This window comes from Mytilus trossulus, chromosome 6 (assembly GCF_036588685.1).
Source record: "Mytilus trossulus isolate FHL-02 chromosome 6, PNRI_Mtr1.1.1.hap1, whole genome shotgun sequence".
Lineage (NCBI taxonomy): Eukaryota > Metazoa > Mollusca > Bivalvia > Mytilida > Mytilidae > Mytilus > Mytilus trossulus.
In genome coordinates, this window is record NC_086378.1 from 4,079,239 (window position 1) to 4,099,861 (window position 20,623).

Below are 20,623 nucleotides of genomic sequence, written 5' to 3' on the forward strand. Positions count from 1 at the left end.
TCCTCCAATAATATGATCGTATATCCATACTCCCTCACCCTGGGAACATGAATATCTCCTCCAATAATATGATCGTATATATCCATACTCCCTCACCCTGGGAACATGAATATCTCCTCCAATAATATGATCGTATATATCCATACTCCCTCACCCGGGGAACATGAATATCTCCTCCAATAATATGATCTTATATCCAATCTACCTCACCATGGGAACATGAATCAATCCCAACCTACTAAGAAATGAGATTTTTTGCCATTATGATAAACCTCTTCATCATATTCAATGAGATTGATAAATCTTCGACACCTCTATTACAGTAACTCAGGAGTACGTACCTTTGAGGTTTCTTTTCAGCTGGTAAAAATAGTCTGAAAACTTCCAGATATCCATTTTGCCAAGATGGCCATAATACAATACCTTGCACCATGCCAGAATGACCTAAATACAATTCTCTGCACACAATTTGCCCAGATTTACACATTCTGTTTTGACTTATCCCAAGTAAGGTGACTATACTTTAGTGGTTGTCATTGATTGCTGGTTTTATCATATCAATTTCTAGTTTTATTGTTTTTTAGGTAAATCACTGAGGCTGTTGATTTTTTTAGTATAAGCTTACTTTTTGGTATGGGGGTTTTCTCAAGGTCAAAGGTTGCTTATGGTTACCTATAGTTCCTAAAGACTACCCTCTTTTAGTATTAAGTGGAAAGTTGTCTCATTCTGTAATCACACCAAACCTTTTCCTCCTTACATATTCTTTCTAAGACAACCAAACATTAATACAATCCCATATATTCAACCAGCTGAACAATTACCATCCCAGCTTACAGAGTAAGCAATACTACCCTCCAGACTACTGGTATGTCATTCAAACAAATCTTCATCTTCAATACAGATCAGATTAAGGAATGTTAACCAACTTTATCAAAGCAAGTTGAAATATAAACCACATTATTAACTGATGCTGGAAGTATCAAAAATTAAACCTAATGGAAAAAATACAACTGTTTTATGTCTTGTAGATACCAAAACTACACAGACCCTTAGAACTGAGCTTGTGAGAAGCAAATAGCACAAGTTCGGATCTACGGGTTTATGTAAGGTGGCATTTAAAAACACTGGACAACTTCGCATTTGTGCAACACCCAATTATTTAATAAAATGTCATTTGTATGATGGTTTTGATCAATTAACAGATTTAAGTCTAGCCTATATCTGTAACGGAACACTCTGACAAACACCCACATCAATGGCAAAAGTACAACTAATCACCGAAAAACACCACTAAAATATAATTATCTGTTATAAACAAAAATTTATTTGTCCAGCTTTTAATGACTGAGTTTTGCTCATTTTTCGGTCAGAGCAGCTAGGGACAGACGAAGCAGTACACTCGCTGATTATCATCGAATTACAAACAATCAAACCCAGACAATTAGAATCTTTATAACCGGCAAGAAGACCTTTTCTGAATTTCAAATAATAGGAAAGACTATAATTACTTTCTTTCTAGAATGGCTTAAGATCTCGAGTATAAGTATTGTGACATTTGGTCGGCAAGCTTTGACAAAAAGGAATCTGACGCTAATATCAATTACTGTTATTAATAAATACAGGGTTACTTACTATAATCTCTCTCTGTCAGACGTCTGAAACATAAAACATATTTACATATTAAACTCATGACTCCCTCTTTTTTTCTCTCTCTTCATTTACATATATATAATAAATGTTTTATTTTTCTAAATTATTAGAATAAGTCAGCCGTATTCAACAATGTAGGACTGAGTTACAACATTTGTATCTAAATTTCAAAAAAATTGAAACAACCCTCAACTTTCAGTGCTATATTCACTGATTTATTACGGAGTTAATTGTAGGAATAAAATAAGTTCTGATGTACTTTTTATAATTTTTCAAAATCATCTTTTTTCAATGTGACTTTGAAAATTCAAATCGGTTTATGACATAGGATTTAAAATTTAGTCTTAATTCTGTATCCATTGCAAGAAGACAACTTAACATAATCTTAAATTTCACGCAATCTTTAAGAAGAATGATACTAATTTTCAGACACTCTAGACAGCTTGAATGGTATTACAAGTTAAGAAACACTTTCAGTTGTTCTCCGTTAACAGAATTAAAATTCAGATGTACAATGAAACACGTTATAACCATGAGTATAAATACAGACAAATAAATCATTCTTATGACTGCAATTGCAATTGCACATCTAAATTTGCAGACATAAAACAATTCAATCAGGAGATTTAGTCTGATGAATTTTTATAAAAAAAAAATAGAATATAAAGGCAACATGCAGCAAAAATAATTGATGATCAATACGTTTCGATATGTTGTAAATCATCCAATAATATGACTATGAAACACGTCTTTATTAGCTTTGATCATTAACACTAATTGATATGTCTATAAAACTGCACATTACATGAGCGTGAAGCATGCTGTTATAGCTGTGACATACTTATTGAGAAATATATTAATATAAAATATAAGGAGATGTGGTTTGATTGCCAATGAGATAACTATGTGGATGTAAGCAATAATAAACAACTATACAGCCATCAACAATGAGAAAAAAACCATTCTGTATGAAATGAAGGCACTGAATAGCACACATACTGATGCCAGATTTTCATTGTGCCTTTGGGTATGAAACTAAGAAGATATTCAGAAGACTTTACATCTATATACATGTATATCTAAATAGTCTCATGATGTTACTGTACTACTAGGAATATATTTATTGTATTGTGACCCTTAAGTGTGCATACTACTATATCAGCTAGACTTTTAATGATTCCTTGGAATAAAGTTCAGCTAAAAACTGAACAAAGATTATATAACTAATACTCAAAAGGACACTACCACAATACAGTAAAGATGGGGAAAAAATCCTGTGGAAACCTTCCAACGTATACTACCACAATACAATACCACATGACAATATTGATAGGAAACAATTTTACCAGAAAGATCCCTTTTCCCCTCTCAAAACAACCAAGACATGTGGCTATTTCCACAAAATATCGCATGATTTGAAATGGACTATTGGCCTTATTTGTATGTTCATGATATATAGCCATTGTATTGATACCAAAAAAATACATAACATCACCTCAAGTCTTGCACATATTTTTTTAAATAATTTGCCTGGCAGCCCTTACAAAATCACTTCTCAAAAACCTTCAAGAATGAAGCCTAGTCTGTCACCAACAGAAATAAGTATAGACCGACACCAACAGGTGGAGAAAACACTACTGTTCTGAATGACAATGCACCATATATCAAGTACTCCGCCAGTGTCAGTGGTCAATTACACCACTAAATTGACCATTAGTTTCTCAACATATTATTGCTATAGTCCTATCAGATACGTCTAGACACCTTCAAGTTAATCAGAGTTGTGCCTATGTCCATTAATTGTAGTTTTCTGTCTGCGTTTCCTAGTTACTTGACATATCAATAATGTTAGAGAAATAGCTGTATACTAAATGTCGCGATAAAAGATGTAAAGTTAAGAAGAATATAGCAGTTCATACTTATAGCTTTCTACAACTCAGTAAAATGTCAGACTGATTTGTATCATTAAAGATTTCAACCATTCTTTGATGTGGCGTCTTTTAATGAAATTTTTTTGTAGCTTTGAAATGTAGTTGACTAAACAGTTTTGTGGCCAATAGGTAATGAAATTCCATGAACAAACAAAAACTGACAGAATTGCTCAGAATTTTAATTACAATTCCCACAATGACTAGCAAAGGGGCAATAACTCCTTGCAGGGTTGATATAGGTCAGTTTGATATTTCATGATCACATTTTTTTGGTTCAAAAGTGCATATAAACCTTTATAAAATGGCAGGCAGGTAACTTTTTTGAATCCAAAAATATTATCATTAAACGCTTATATATTTGCAGGTAACTCTATGAAAACTTTTCATATTGAGTTTTGCTTATATATTGGCAGGTAACTTTCCATTTTGAGTTTTGCTTATATATTGGCAGGCAACTATTAGAAAACTTTCCATTTTTAGTTTTGCTTATATATTGGCAGGCAACTATTAGAAAACTTTCCATTTTGAGTGTTGCTTATTTATTGGCAGACAATTCTTTGACAACTTTCCATTTTGTGTTTTGCTTATATATTGGCAGGCAACTCTTTGACAACTTTCCATTTTGAATTTTGCTAACATATTGACAGGCAACTCTTTGAAAACTTTCCATATTGAATTTTTATCGAAGTTTGGTATTTTGCTTTTTTTACTATTTGTTCTGAATAGTTGTCTACAATCATTCAACTTTAATATGGACATCCTATTCCCACATTAACTTTACCATGTTATCTATATTGCTTTTACAAGTCTAATTTAAGTTCTACTTTTCATAAGATGATAAAAGTGAAATGACTTAGTTAATTTGTAGGTTTATATACTGACCAGTATCATAGACATTTTGCACTGGTTATTTTCCAATTATAATTCGATGTCACAATCAACTGGGAAATATCTTCCCTAATGTGGTCATCTTGTTTAGCCCTATGGACAGTCATGTCTAGACTTCTCTCATCGATTGCTATAAATGTGATATATTGGGTATGTTATGAAGTATTATATTGGTTGGACATTTCTCTGCCATGATTGACTTTTTTAATTCATTTATTTTTGTCACGTTGACTAGACAAATAAAATAAGTGGCTGAATATGAAGTTAGATAAAAGAAACAATTTCAATATCTGGTATCAAAAAAGACAAGCAATTACAGACAATATATCTGTCATCTAAATGAACGAGAATTGTTGCAGGCTTGGAGAAAAATGACATTAACAACATTACAATTGGAAACAGAAAAAAATAAATAACTTAATTTGTTTATTTTCAATTTGTGATTGAATATCTGATGATTTATACACAATGTAATAATATCCATTATAAATTGTTTAGTCTGGTAAATTAAGTTTAAATCATTGTTCATCATGTTATTTGTGACCAGAATTAATCTAACTATTGACTCAACAAGATGAAATTTGGATAGTTAAGATATCAATTTCCTTCTACATAGTTTCAGGCATCAAGCATGTTTAAATCAGCAAATATGCTGATATAGACATTTTATACACTCACACTCGTAAATTAGCTAACAAACTAATTTATAAATATAATTTCCCAGCTGCATCATGCTGAATTTTCTCACTTTATTTTTACATCAATAAGACTGATTGCCAATGAGACAACTATTCACCATTCTATTCTAATAACTAAAGATAGCAGCAATATTTTTGATGGTGATTATGTATGCACCCTATCTAAATCTTTTTTTTAAAGTACAAAATTTATCTGGTTTATTTATATTTTGTTGATTTTTTGTCAAATTCCTTAAGTTAAAACAAATGTTTTATAGTGGTTAAATTCACATGTAAAACTTCAAATCTTTTCACTTAGCTGAACAATTTTTCTCTTTTTTTTTTATTATTTAAATGTTAGTTCATTCTATTTTATAAGAGTTGTCTCTCTTTGAATCAAGATTTTCTATATCAAAATAAAACTTCCATTAAATTCCTAATAACAAAAAAAGTGAGGAAATTAAAGCATAAAATAGTGCATATAATACTAATTATACTACATCAAAGGCCATGGAGCATCTTTAAAGCATTTTTTAAGGAGTCATTAAGAATTCAAGATGGATAACAATACTTTTCTATTTTTGCGTTAATTTATTATATCAAATATCATGAAAAAATGTGTAAAATCTATATGGGTAAACATCCAGACAATTAAGAACTGACTCAGCATTGTACTCCATGTTAAGAAGTCAAGATATGGTATCAGACTTTTAACATTAGAAAAAAGTTCGTACGCCAAAGTTTACGTCAGTCAAAAGAGATTTTGTATTAGAAATCTATCATGTATACTGTCACAATCACGACTTCCAGGACCTTGATGATATTCTCCATCCACATTTATTCTGACTGTCTGACAAGCCTGTATTAATAAGTCTATATTATATCTCCTGATATCTGTATAATTAAAGTAAAATAAGGTTTTCTAACCTAGCAGGAAGAGCCCCGCCATTCATAACCAGACGATTGAAAAATATCAATATTAGCTAATCAGTAGCCGCGTTGCCATCAGACTATGAAATCATTCTTATCCTCGCTAGTTAATGTAATGAATATTGTAACATCAACTTTCATAAAAACGTCAAGTGTTCGATATAACATCCAATGCCACAATGAACACATTTAAATACATCAAATTTAAATGAAACAAAATACGTCTTGTCAAATGTTCCAGTTCAACGAGTCATGATGGCAAATTACGATATGATTATTTAAAGGTGTCGAGGCAGAATAATACCAACAAAAAACTTTGCTTAACTGCTTCCATAACAGGACAATGGTGGCTGTGGGAGTTATATATGTATGTGTGAGTTGTCCCCATGATAAGTTATAACTGATCAATATAATTTAATAAAGGCATAGTTTTCCTATAATTATAGACAAATCTGTTCTATTTCTGTTGTAAAATGAGACAAAATCTGTTACTTGCCAGGAAAAAAAGTGACATTAGTTCAGTGCACTGTCTGCAAGGTAACAAATTATGCATCAAACTGCTGCATTACTGTGAAGTTTTAAATTAAATTTCATGAATCTGATAAAACTACATTTCAAAATATTTTAGTTGATATATAATTATCATAAATCCAAATGATTTCTTAAGTTTATCTAAAATTGTTTTTAAAATGTGCACTTTTGAATGAATCTCTTGATACAACAGTTAAATTTTGCTTCTGCAAATTGCAACATTTGAGTTACTTCCCTTTAATCAAACCTATGTGCTGGATATGCATGTAACTTAATATTATTTTACCGAGATTTTAATCTGTCTTATAAAGCTCGGACCTTTGGACACAATTCTAATGAAGTACAGATCTTCTTATTTTACAAACACGATATATCAAACCTTTTTTTTTTTTAAATAATCAAACTTGAACCAAACGAGTTGATTGTAAAACAAACAGGGGAAAGCTGTTGCACCAGCTGAAATCTATTATCGTATTCCTATAACATATCTTTTATCGTATTCCTATATCATATCTTATTTAAACAATATGAGAAATGGAATATTGAAAGTAGAAATACTCCAATAAATGTGTCTATCATTTATAGGTGTCTTTTAGTACTTCACATAAACTGTTTCTAGACAGAAGAAAAATATGTTTTAACAAAGATATTAAATAGATAAGAATGTACATACAGCTGCATTGGCAAGTCTGGAAACGCAGATTGGAATAAAATCAGATCATATCAAATAAAGTTCAAATGATTTCGATTTTTTTCCCCTACTAAATTTCATAAAAACAATATCCATATTAACATGCCTACACCTAGGTACAGTGTTTGTTATACCTTAGGGACCAATAGTCCGCCAAAAAAGGTATCTACATAGTGGTAAAATAACATGGAATAGTATCAATGGTATCAATCTCTCAGCACCTGTACGATTTAGTTTTGTACTTTATTTCATACAAAAATAGTTACCACCTGATTCTAAAAGAACTTTTTTATGTTCAATCCAACTATTCAACAAAGAAAGTAGACAACAAAAGTTTGCCAACAAAAATCAATAAGGCTCCCTGACATACCACAACTATTCCTCAATGTTATACTTTTATATATAAGTTACTTTATGTGTCATTGTTTCTATAATAGTCCTAGACAGTATGTCTGTCCTAGTACATGTATGTAAGTACATATAACAAAAAGTACAAATAACTAAAGTATTATTCATTTCTTAAGATCTCCAAAAGTTTGTTTCAAATTGAATAAAAGTTCTTACCCCAAATCTGACCTTACAAACGGCCCGAAAAAAACAGAAAGTAGATTGCCTCCCTTTCTGAGAGCTAACGACCAGACTTCCGATATTTACCGGGTGAACATATTAGTTGTCATGTTGTAATTTAAATGAAAAAGGTAGACTTGAAAAAATCAATCAGACTGTTCGATCAGCATTGATCATCAGAGCATAAAAAAAACTTGTCTCTTTAAAAATAAAATCGTGTCTGGGTCATTGTGAGGTGCAAGCAGGTACAAACAGGTGTATTAGTTACCTATGTAGGTAAAAATAACCAGTTTGTTAAGTTGCAGGTTATATGTAGAAAGCATTTGTCAAACAAATCGTTGTTTCTGGGGATGAAATATGTATACAGGTGAGTTTGGTAACAAATAAAACAAATCTAGACCACCATGACACACCATTGACATAGTTGTTTAAAGGTTAGCTAAACACAGACTACAATGTAAACTTTAATCTCTGGCACAGGTAAGGGGATTAGTACTCAGACAATTATATATACCTCCATTATCACATTTCTCTAGAGAGTCCTGTCAATATCCAATCATCAATATCACTTTTTAATTCAACAAGGAGTTATGGAGTTTTTTTCTATACTCTGTAACCCTAAAATATCATATTCTAATGCTTTTAACGATTTTTTTAAAAACAATTTTAGCTGATTCCAGACTTCAATGAATCGACCTCAAAGATACCTTCTATCAATATTTTGTTAGTTAACAATAAAATTGAGAATGGAAATAGGGAATGTGTCAAAGAGGTAACATTTACTCAACAAAAGAGTGGAAAACAGCCAAAGGCAACCAATGGGTTAATCTTATGTAAAATTCCTTTGATTGGAATAATAAATATTCTTATTCTTATGTATGAAACCATCTTTTAACATTGTAGAATTGCTTTTCATTAAACTAGCCATCATTATAATTCTGAAGGCATTTAGTTTTAATTGCAAGAAATACTTAAAATGCTCACAGCAAACAAAACACATGAAAATGAGAATTTGGAATCATAAAATAGTTATTGGCTTCCTAGAAAATACCAAACTGATACCAAGCCTACTCACACACAATTAGTATCAAGACAGAAACTTGGTCAATTTGAATGACCATTTCCTTCTTTACTTCCCTGCCATTACTCAATCTAGTTTTTTATGTTTTTTCCCAATAATCTTCCAAATTATCCTTGTCTGAAAGCAATATCAAGTGAAACAAAAACAATAATGAAAGCCATTCAATTTCTACGTAAACCTGATCGGACATTTGTTTGCCTCTGTGAGGTTAATGGATGACCGTGTCCACATCATATTTCTATGTCTGTAATTGGTTGTTGTATTATCCTGTGGTATCAAAAGATATAGACAACAGTTGATGAAAGTAGCTTTTAAAAACAGATTAGTTGAACCCTTGTCAGAAAATTGAGACTAGTTGTTTCTTCAATATTGGGTATCAGAATGATGGCATTAATGTAATAGTTACCAGTAAGTGACATATTGTCTGGAACAAAGCAAATATTAACGTTTCAATGCTTTTATTTGATCAGACATCAATTAAGACTTTTTAAAATGAAATTGAGAGGTTTTTCACGTCATTTAATTTTTAACCAAATTCCTTTAGATTTTGATCCCCCATTATCGTTAATTATTGATCATTCTGTAAGCATTTTTTCTTTTAAAAAGAGAGGTCTATTGAGTCAATACTTTACAAATCTAGGAGTAACACTATGAGTTGACTTTTGTCAAGTTTAACATCATTATAATCCCTGTAGACTACTTAAGCCATCACTGAATACATGGTAAGGTTTCCAGACACTGTAAAACGATTATTGTAATCACAAAAAAACACGAAAAGACACTGTCTACCATAAGCAGCCATTCTTAAATCTTGTTTCAATAAGTTGTGATTAGATTGGTAATCAAATCAGTGGCTTAACTTTACATTTCCATAATTATGATCATATGTCGGGTGAAGAGAGTACGTCTTGTTATAAAGCTTACGTCTTCACATCTAAAATCAACCTTGCTGATCAGCACTTTAGCAATAAATACTAACAAACAATTAATTAGCCATGTAGAGAGTACAGTACGTCTTGTAATAAAGCTCGTCTTCGAATCTAAAATCAAACTTTTGGCTGATCCAACACTTCAGCATCAAATAATTAACCAGGTAGAGAGTACAGTACGTCTTGTAATAAAGCTCGTCTTCGAATCTAAAATCAACCTTTTGCTTATCAACACTTTAGCATTAAATACTAACAAACAATTAATTAACAGGTATGATGATCTATTTGTTATTTATTACTGCAGGTTTTTGACTGAAGAATCTGAGATATTTGATGATTGGACACCTGATGTTTGATGTTATAAAGTGCAGTATTTTGATGATGTCAGGTGTCAGGCAATAGACTGGCATATGTCCCAAGGAAATAGCATGTACCACAGTGTATATGGCACCATCTTCAACAAATGTTAATAGGTGCAAATAATGATTGTTTTTGATAGGAGATGTGATATATGATGTACAAATTCTCCACACTTTAAGCCATCTTTCTTTCAGAAATAATGGCTTCTTATATTTTAGGTGACCTTTGCATTGAGGGATAATTGTCTTATTGTCAATCATACCTTTCAGAAATGATGGCTTCTTATATTTTAGGTGACCTTCACATTGAGGGATAGTTGTCTTAATGTCAATCATACCACATCCTTATTTCTATGTATTTGTAACCTTCCTGGGTCTATAATCTGACTCTAGACCTTATTCTAGATACCATCAAACCACTTGTGTCATTTAAAACATCATGTCTATAACAAACAATCAAGCTCTAGGGGTAGATTTTGTGTAATTTCTTATCATTGTGAACGAAAAGAGAAGTATATTTGATAAACAAATTATTAGATCCAATTTGTATGGAACAAATGATGCTTCAAAATTTTCATATATTTTAATTAACCAAAATGAGGAATATCCTATTTCTGAAAGTTTTGGAAAACAAACCATAAATGATTTCTAAACAAAATCTACTTCTAAAGTATCGATACATTTTTTTCCTTCATCCATTATTAAACATAATGTCATCCGTTGTCTTTGATAATAAAGAGGAAATTCATCTTTCTACCAGTATGCTCTCACAAAGTCTGACATATCAATGTATTGCTTTTAATTTAATTATTTGAGTCTAGCCTTCCTAGGAATATGGTTCTAACAAAACTATAAGGTATCCCAGAGGTGTCATCAATAACCCATGCATTTTTTAATACAATTAGCGACCCAAGTTCAAAACACTGATAGGATTTATTGAGATATTTTTTATTGACCAAGACAAATCTATGTAGAATTTCATCTCTTTAAGACTTAAATTTTGCTGATTTTTTATTCTATTTTTCCCAATACCACAAGACTTCATAATATGCCTAGTCAACAAAAGTTGAGATTTGCCTTATCTTTCTAGGTGAATCTGTCTGCCTATAGTAAACCTTGATGTAACACCTATGGAATTATGTCTGTATGCTTTAATCTTATATCAACCAGTACATAATTATTACCCAGAGATTAAAAATATAGGATAATATCTGTTGAAATAAAATCTTGGGACTTCACAACCAAGTGTTACAAAAAAATAAGGATGTGGTATGATTGCAAGTGAGACAACTCTCAACAAAAGACCTTATGAAACAGAAATTAACAACTATAGGTCCCCATTTAACTTTCCTTATTATATACAAGAGTCTTAAATATGTTATAATAGAAAAATAAAAAGATGTAGTGTGATTGCTAATGAGACAATGCCCCAAAAGAAACAAAATGACACAGAAATTAACAACTATAGGTCAATGTAGGCCTTCTACAATGAGCAAAACCCATAAGCATAGTTATGGAAGATGTTACTATCAGTATGCTGAATACCTGGGACTTCAGAACAAGGAAATCAGTCTAAAACAGGAACACTTAGATCATATGTCTGTTTATTGCTAAATACCTGGGACTTCAGAACAAGGTAATCAGTCTAAAACAGGAACACTTAGATCATGTGTCAGTTTATTACTGAATACCTGGGACTTCAGAACAAGGTAATCAGTCTAAAACAGGAACACTTAGATCATGTGTCTGTTTATTGCTGAATACCTGGGACTTCAGAACAAGGTAATCAGTCTAAAACAGGAACACTTAGATCATGTGTCAGTTTATTTTTTTTGCTGAATACCTGGGACTTCAGAACAAGGTAATCGGTCTGAAACAGGAACACTTAGACCATGTGTCAGTTTATTGCTGAATACCTGGGACATCAGAACAAGGTAATCGGTCTAAAACAGGAACACTTAGATCATGTGTCAGTTTATTGCTGAATACCTGGGACTTCAGAACAAGGTAAACGGTCTAAAAGAGGAACACTTAGATCATGTGTCAGTTTATTGTTTTTGCTGAGAGCTTATCATGTGTTGTATCCCTATGGAAAACATCAGTGCCAATAGGTACATCTTTATGGTGCATTCTTTGACCAAGTATATAGCTGTGTAGCATGTTATAATCTCTCTAAAGACCATCCACAAGCCATGGTAGAATATTCCTTCCACAAAACCTTTTAGAACTTCAGATAACACAACATTAATAGTAATGATAACACCTCATAAAACCAACCGACAGCAATAAACAATAATATATCTGTCTGAAAGGATTTTATTGTTAAATAACCTAAATCTAACATGAATTGTTAGATTTTACCTGTATCAAATGTCTGAAATGTTATGCCACATTAGCATTACAAGGAAATGAGACCAAACATTTCAATCAAGACAATTTTTCATTTATTCAATCAATATGTCTGAATGTCGGCTTAGAAAAACTTTTTTTCATAAAAAATCAATTTCCTCCTTAAGATGCTTTAATGTTGAAAAAGCAATTAACATGATGTGATGAAATTTACACCTGAGCTCTCAGGTATGTCTTCATGGCTTTATCTTTAGATAAAGTCTGTTTAATATTCATAGGATCAAATCTCTTAGACACAAGATTCTCATATCTTACATGAGAAAAGGATTTATATATAAAACAGCTTAAAACACATTTTTTTTATTATCATACTTTGAAAAAAAGTATTGAAAGAAATCACAAATCAACATGGCTGACATTTTCAAAATTCTCTTTGAAATCTTTAACATTTTGTGTTTTGCACAAAAAAAGTCATTTTGAAACAGAAATAAACCAATGTTGTGCTTTATATGGACATCTCTCATTGAGTTAAACAATGTAATTTTGCTTTCCAGCTACATGTATACAAACACCAAATTTCCAACCAACAGATTAATACACAAGTACTCATGTACTAATTCCTTACTTAAAATAAGAATGTAAACGTTATTTAAACCAACTGCATAAAAGTGCAATTGAATGGCCTACTTTTGGAGAGAAAGTACTCTTTTCAAGGTAAAAGTTATGATAGGTATTATGTAATGGTAAGTTATGATAGTCATAGTAAGTAAGGCACTACAACATATATAGGATTCCACAAAACAAAACAAGGTTTTTTTTCTGAATTAGTATTACAGAGACAGCTAACCATCAAAGACCACAGAAATTAAAAGTTTTACTAAAAGTGGATCTGTTCTTTACCTACATGCATTAGCTATTTCTATTTACTTAAATTATATTTTCAAGAACAATTGGGACTAAAATATTTGAAGACACTATTGACAACAATTTACCATAGCAGTTTCTTTCCTAACCTCTACAGTTGGCTTGTTGCCTCATTGAGATATATCAGAACTTTCCTTCCATTGAATTACCTACTGTTACACACATTAACAATATTATAAATCAAAGACTTATAAAAGTTCAGTGACTTGGATTGTCTCAATTCTTCGCAAAAGTATAAAATATAAAATATCAGACTGAATATTTAATGTTCTCTTTAACTTTTATTTCATATACAATAAACACACATTTTATAAGATGTGTGATTTGTATTAAAGATGAAAAGGCTGATCTGACAGCAGAAGGAAACAAACTAATTTACTTGGATGATTTTCATCCTTAGGCTAACTATAATAGTTTCTATTTTAATCCAATATTTCATTTGTGACAATGTAAAGATTGGTTTATAACCTCAGTGGTATATGTGAAAACTCTATTTAAAATGTTAATAGTAAAAAAAAAAAAAGCAAAATGAACAGCATTTAAAACTTTGTTTATAATGTCACTGATTAATACTAAACCAATTACCAAATTTAAAATTTTGTCAATTTCAACAAAATTTGTTAGCGCTTTTTTTTAAAGTTTTTTTTACTGATGAATTCAGTGAAAAACCTTAAAATTTATTATGGCAAATAAATTGAGCCCCTAATTAACACATAACATAATTTTAAACATAGCAAACTTCACTTTTTTAATATTATTATTATTATTTATCAATATCTATACTTAAATTTTATGTTTTACCTAATTTTGAAGAAAGGAGGATCTGCTAAATCTTCCCTGTGTTAAAATTCCATTAATTTACACTACTTTATTTATGGAATTTCAATGAATATTAAAATTTTGGAAAAATTGGATTGGTCAATAGGTTTACAATTTATTTTCTATGCTGCAATAAGCAGCTGTATATCAAATGTCAACCTTTACTAAAATATTATTGACAAACAATTTATTAACACATTAGAACACATTATACCTTTTTTTAATTTACTTGTTAATATAAAATACATAGTGAAAAAAGATAGCTAATAAGTGCCACGATTTTCTTTTTATAGAACACCATAAGTTTATTTTCACATTGCAATAAATGCCAGCTTATAACAAAAACCCGCCAAAACTATGACCCTGACCTATAAAGATGTCCTTCATCCCATCCATCATAAAATAAACATTTTCCACATGATTTGACACTAAGTGTTTGACCCTAACGTGACCTCTGGTACCACTGACAATACACCTACTACTCCACAAGGTCAATAACCTCAGTCTGATATTGTAAGTGACTCTTTAATAAAGAAAAGGTATCCTAAGGTTACACAAAAAAATACATCATTTGAGGTAATTCATTCCTTTGAAATGTATTATTCCATTTAAAAAAGATTCTAATATCCATCACCAGATAAAGTTTCTTACTTCACAGATTACTGCATAATTCTTTGCAATTATGGGAAATTTTAATCAAAATCAACAAAAAAAGAGATTAAAATTTAAAATCTTTTCTCTCCAAGCTACCAGATAGGTGAAAATATTAAAATCAACTATTTGTTAAGGCTCCCTTTCAAAAAGTCTTCAAAATGTTGGACTGACCTTTCAAGCCAGAAACAATACTTTATTACAATTAATACCCCTCCCTTCCTACACACACTTCCTAAAAAACAACAACAATTAAATATGTGTGAAAAACCTAGTTCTAAGAAGTACTTGATCAACTAACAGTCAGCAAGCTAAATCTAGTTTTATGAAGCTTTTGGACAACTAGAGTAAGCAAGCTAAATTTTGTTCTTAGAAGTTCTTGGACAACTAACAGTCAGCAAGCTAAATCTAGTTTTATGAAGCTTTAGGACAACTACAGGGATCAAGCTGAATTTAGATTGAAGAAGTTCTTGGACAACTACCATTTCAGCAAGCTAAATCTAGTTTTAAGAAGCTCTTGGACAACAGACACAGATCAAGCTGAATTTAGTACTTTGAAGTTCTAGGACAACTAACAGTGAGCACGCTAAATTTAGTTCTAAAAAGTTCTTGGATAACTAACAGTGAGCACGCTAAATTTAGTTCTAAAAAGTTCTTGGACAACTACCATTTCAGCAAGCTTAATTTAATTCAAAGAAGTTCTTGGACAACTAAAAGAAAGCACGCTAAATTAAGGTTTTAGAAGTTCTTGGACAGCTAATAGTGACGAGCTAAATCTAATTCTAAGAAGTTCTTGTACAACTAACAGTGAGTGAACTAAATTTAATTCTAAGACGTTCTACAGACAACAAATCGATAAACAAACCCTTTTTATATAAGAAGATGAAGTAAGAGTGCCTATGAGACAACTGTATTGTTAGTTTATTAGTTAGCAGGTAGGTAGGACTTTTATTTCATTTGGCTCAACTTTTTCACATAGGCTATAGGAGTGATATGCAATTTTGTTATATTTGACTTAAGTCTTACCTTTTATTAGTTCTTTTCAACTGTTTCTGAAAAAGAAATGACAATATACAATTATATATTTCAACAATTTTTTTTGTTTCATCAAAAATTTAAAAAAATCTTTAGAGAATCAAGTCATAACACATGATCACTGTATTCACCTGTCAGAATTGCTCTTTTTCATATAAATGTACGTGAAGCCTTCAACATGGAGCAAAAACCTAAATACACTTGCATACATAAGTTTTAGATGGCTCTTTACTACCTAGATAATTTCTTTCATGTCTGAATTATTTTTTACCCTTCACTTAATTGGAAAAGCAAAGCAGCTTACAGTGGAACTTTTACAAAAGTAAACTGACCAATTACTCAACATAGATGGAAGAGTCCTTAACATGTGTTTTATATGCCTTATCAAAATGAAAACAAAGATTTCTTGAACTTCAAATATAAGATTAATTTACACTTGCCTTTTTCATAACTTAATTAACCTGATATTCCAAATTCTGACTTTGACTGATTTATTATTATTCAAATGACTGGCTTTAGTAAAATGAACATCAATTTCAAAAATCTATTCTGAGTAGGACCATTTAATATTCAATGGGCTGATTGAAAACAAATGACTTAACTTGGCGGAGAAGTGGAGATAAATATTCTCTCCTAATATAAAAAAGAAGATGTGGTATGATTTCCAATGAGACAACTATCCACAAAAGACCAAAATGACACAAACATTAACAATTATAGGTCACCGTACAGCCTTCAACAATGAGCAAAGCCCATACCACATAGTCAGCTATAAAAGGCCCCAATGAGACAATGTAAAACAATTCAAGCGAGAAAACTAACGGCCTTATTTATGTAAAAAAATAAGACAACTTTACTTCAAACTACAATTGTATAGTAAAAAAAAAGCTAATAATTAATTGTCTTAAAACAACAACTGTTCCTTGAAATATCAGAAAATAGATTTTTAACAGGCTCTTTTACAAGAATATCAAATATTTACCCATTTACAAAATTTTTTAAACAACTGTTCCTTGAAATATCAGAAAATAGTTTTTTTACAGGCTCTTTTACAAGAATATCAAATATTTATCCATTCACTAATGTTATATCTGTTTTTGCAATTGAGATTTGTAAGAAAATATCTCTGGACTTGTTAACTAATATCTCTCCCACATCCGATTTTTTTCCACTAATGGTTTTGGGTTCCAATAGCTATTAATATAGATAAGTAACTTAACTTGATATCAGGAAATAGCTTTCAACTTTAATAAATATTATAGATTAGTTGTTGGAAGTTGATCTTAATAAATTCTTCTTCATGATTGTTCACCCTATCTTCCAGAAAATGTAGGACAATAATATAATAACATAGTTACTGCGGAAACATAAAATATGGAGACGTTTTTAAAATAAATTTCTTGGCTAATTAGATTTTGGAATTGGACATCTTACTCTTGCATTAACAATCATCAGACAAATTTATTAGAGATTTTCTTTACCAGACGAAACCAGATGCTACGTTCTTTTTACAACAGCTTTTTACAACAGACTTTTACGTGCAACCAAGTGCATTCTAATATTACAAACATAAAAATGTGTGATATATATGTTATGTAAATCTTTTTATTTATTTATAAACTTTCTATAAATTGAACATATTAAAGAATGTATTTCTCCGCTACAGATGAAACAACTCCCCCTTGTTAACCCTCTACATAGGTAGATGTTATCAGTAAGTGTTATAATGAGGTGTAGAAACAGCTCCCCCTTGTTAACCCTCTACATAGGTAGATGTTATCAGTAAGTGTTATAATGAGGTGTAGAAACAGCTCCCCCTTGTTAACCCTCTACATAGGTAGATGTTATCAGTAGGTGTTATAATGAGGTGTAGACAGACAGTAAATATCTGGTCAAAACAGCTAGAACCATCTGTTTCAATGTCTGATAGAATGCCAAGGTCAACACTTATCTCTTAAACAAACTCACTTCTGTTTTTAATATGTTATCAATTAAATCTTTGTCAGCACAATATCTGTATTACTGCAGTGAGAAATCACTTTTCAAATATTTTTGAAACAAAAGAGCTACTCTGGTTTAACATTTATCTTGAAGAAGCTTACTTAAATAAGTTCTGTGTTAATTTGAAAAAAAACTTTACAAGCTAACCGATTTACAAAGTTTTTGTGCCAATGAAGTTTAACACTAATTTTGATAAACCAAAGCTTTTTTTTTTACATTAATCAACTTTACACATTTTTTGTTTATAAAGTTGCATAGAACATTGTTGATCTATATGAATTGGACTTTCTGTTCCAAAGATTGATTGATTGATTGATTATTGGTGTTTTTACGCCCCTTTTTAGAGCCTTTTTGGGGCTTTATCATGGAGGTTAGTTTTTAGGTGATGGAAGCTAGAGAAAACCACTGACCTTGAATAGGAAAACTGACAATCCTAGTCAATTAAGATTGGAGTCGAGTGCACCCATGTTTTAAAGAACAGAAAGATCAACATCACAAGAAATGGCTATGTGGCTTTAGAAAAGATTGCACCCATGTTATACAAAAACAGACAGACAGACATCAAAAGAAGTGGCTCAATAGCTTTAGAAAAGATTGGACCCATTAACACACAGACGGTCAGACATCAAATGAGAAATCTGTTTTAGAAGACTGAGGACTATAGCTATGTAATCTGATAAGAGAAGTTTTATGTTCCCTGACAAAGTTAGACAGACATAATACAATTTTTGTGTATATTATGTTCATGGATAATGAAATCTTTCTATAATTGTCTCTTAGCTGTATGGCAATCATAGATAAATTTGATAGTCAATAATTCAATTTATGGTAAATCAAGAATAATACATTCAATAAACATTAAAAAAAAAAATTGCATAAAAGCTTCCTTTTTCATAAAAGCATCGGAAAATATCTGACTAATATATCATTAGCGTCGTCTACTTGATGGAGTATTTTAGTTTGCTTATCAGAGCATCGACAACATCAGACAATGAATAAGAAAAAAACGATAGAGAAATACTTGTTTGGAATCAAACTTCTGACATGATGTGTTGACTTTAGATTCAATTGTTTCCACTATATCCTTTTGAGCTATTAAAGAGTAAGTTTATAGGAATTTGTAATTTTCGATAAGACAAGACAAATTATTGTAAATGAAAGCAGTCAACCCTACAGGGCATTGAAGGAAAAAAATCTCATCAATGTTTATAATTAGAGGAATGATATGAACACGGTATTATCCAAGCTGTCAGATTTGATACTAAGACATCAGTAAAACGTTACGACTTCCGTGATTGATGTTAGCTCTATCAGGCTTTTTAAGACTGGAGGTTTTTTTCTCCGCTCTCTCTCCTTTTATGGTATGTATTGATTCCATTGACCGATTCCATGCGTAAATCAAGGTTCCGGCAATACTGCAAATGATTCGACAATACATACAAGATTGGTTTAATTGAAGTCATATTTTCTTCATTGTTAACACAGACCCGTCAACAACGCTTGAAGAAAATAGAATGTATGGATGATTATTCAATAGCGGATTAACTATTCTCGTCAAGCAGAAACTGTGGCACTTGTAAGAATTAACCAGTCAAATAACATTCTGTTAAATGTAGCGACAAATTACCAAGCATGTCTTCATTTACACTAACAGGCCCTTCATCAGGAACTTGATTACAACATTAATGACATTGTGTAATTAATCAGAAACGCATCCAACAAACTGACCCTTAACAATGATGTGACCTCTATTTTCTCCAATCAAATCAGACAATACTTCTTACACAATGGTACTAATGTATTAGACAGACGTCCTCTGTCACAAGACTCTTAACATCGTAGTTCTTTGCACTAGTTTATATGGTGATTGATAGGGTCAAGCTTGAACCGTTGTTGACACTATTTTTGGTCATTTTATAACATATTTCATTTCTTCTTTCAGTAAGGATAGCTGCTATATTCTTTTCCACTGGCTTTCAAAACAATAAAATTTTGGGGACTGCCATCCACATAGCTCTGTGTGCTGAAGTCTATGTAGTAATATTGCATGAGCCTATTAAGTGACTTCTTCATATGTTAAAGAAAGCATCTTTGGATTTTCTGTACCCTGGCATATTTGGATTTTCTGTACCCTGGCATATTTCAGATTCCTATTCTTTGGCATATTTAGTTTTCCTATTCTTTAGCATGTATGGGTATCCTATACTGTGACATACATGGGTTTCCTATTCTGCAGCATATATGGGTTCCCTTTTCTTTAGCATTCAGTTTTCTTTATTGTAGCATGTTTTTGTTTCCTATACTGTAGCATTTACAATTGACTTTCCTATAGTGTAGCATTTGAATTTCTAGTACTAGTGAGTCTGTAAAAAAATTTCTAACTACTAGTCAAAAGACCAATATTCCCCTATTTTTCTTAAGTCAATTAAGTGTCCAAACAGAGTTTAGCAAATACTTGCTAGTTCAAATAAAATGTACTAGTCTGGGACTAATTGCTAACAATGCAGACTGGTACTGTTACAATTGAATTTCCGATACGTTATAATAATATAAGTTGCAAAACTTGTGTCTCAATTCACTGTAAATAAATATGCTTAAACTAAACTAAAC

At 31.1% G+C, this 20,623-nt stretch overlaps 1 long non-coding RNA gene across 3 annotated transcripts in view; it reads right to left on the reverse strand.

Moving 5' to 3' along the window:
• Window positions 1-1,114: 1,114 nt before the first annotated feature.
• LOC134720613 (uncharacterized) overlaps window positions 1,115-20,623 on the reverse strand; it is a 92,886-nt gene continuing 73,377 nt past the window's right edge. For all 3 annotated transcript variants that reach the window (XR_010107764.1, XR_010107766.1, XR_010107765.1), the window contains 2 exons: window positions 16,004-16,029; window positions 1,115-1,655 (listed from right to left, as the gene is read on the reverse strand). This is a non-coding gene — a long non-coding RNA (uncharacterized LOC134720613). The remainder of the gene's footprint in view (window positions 1,656-16,003; window positions 16,030-20,623) is intronic.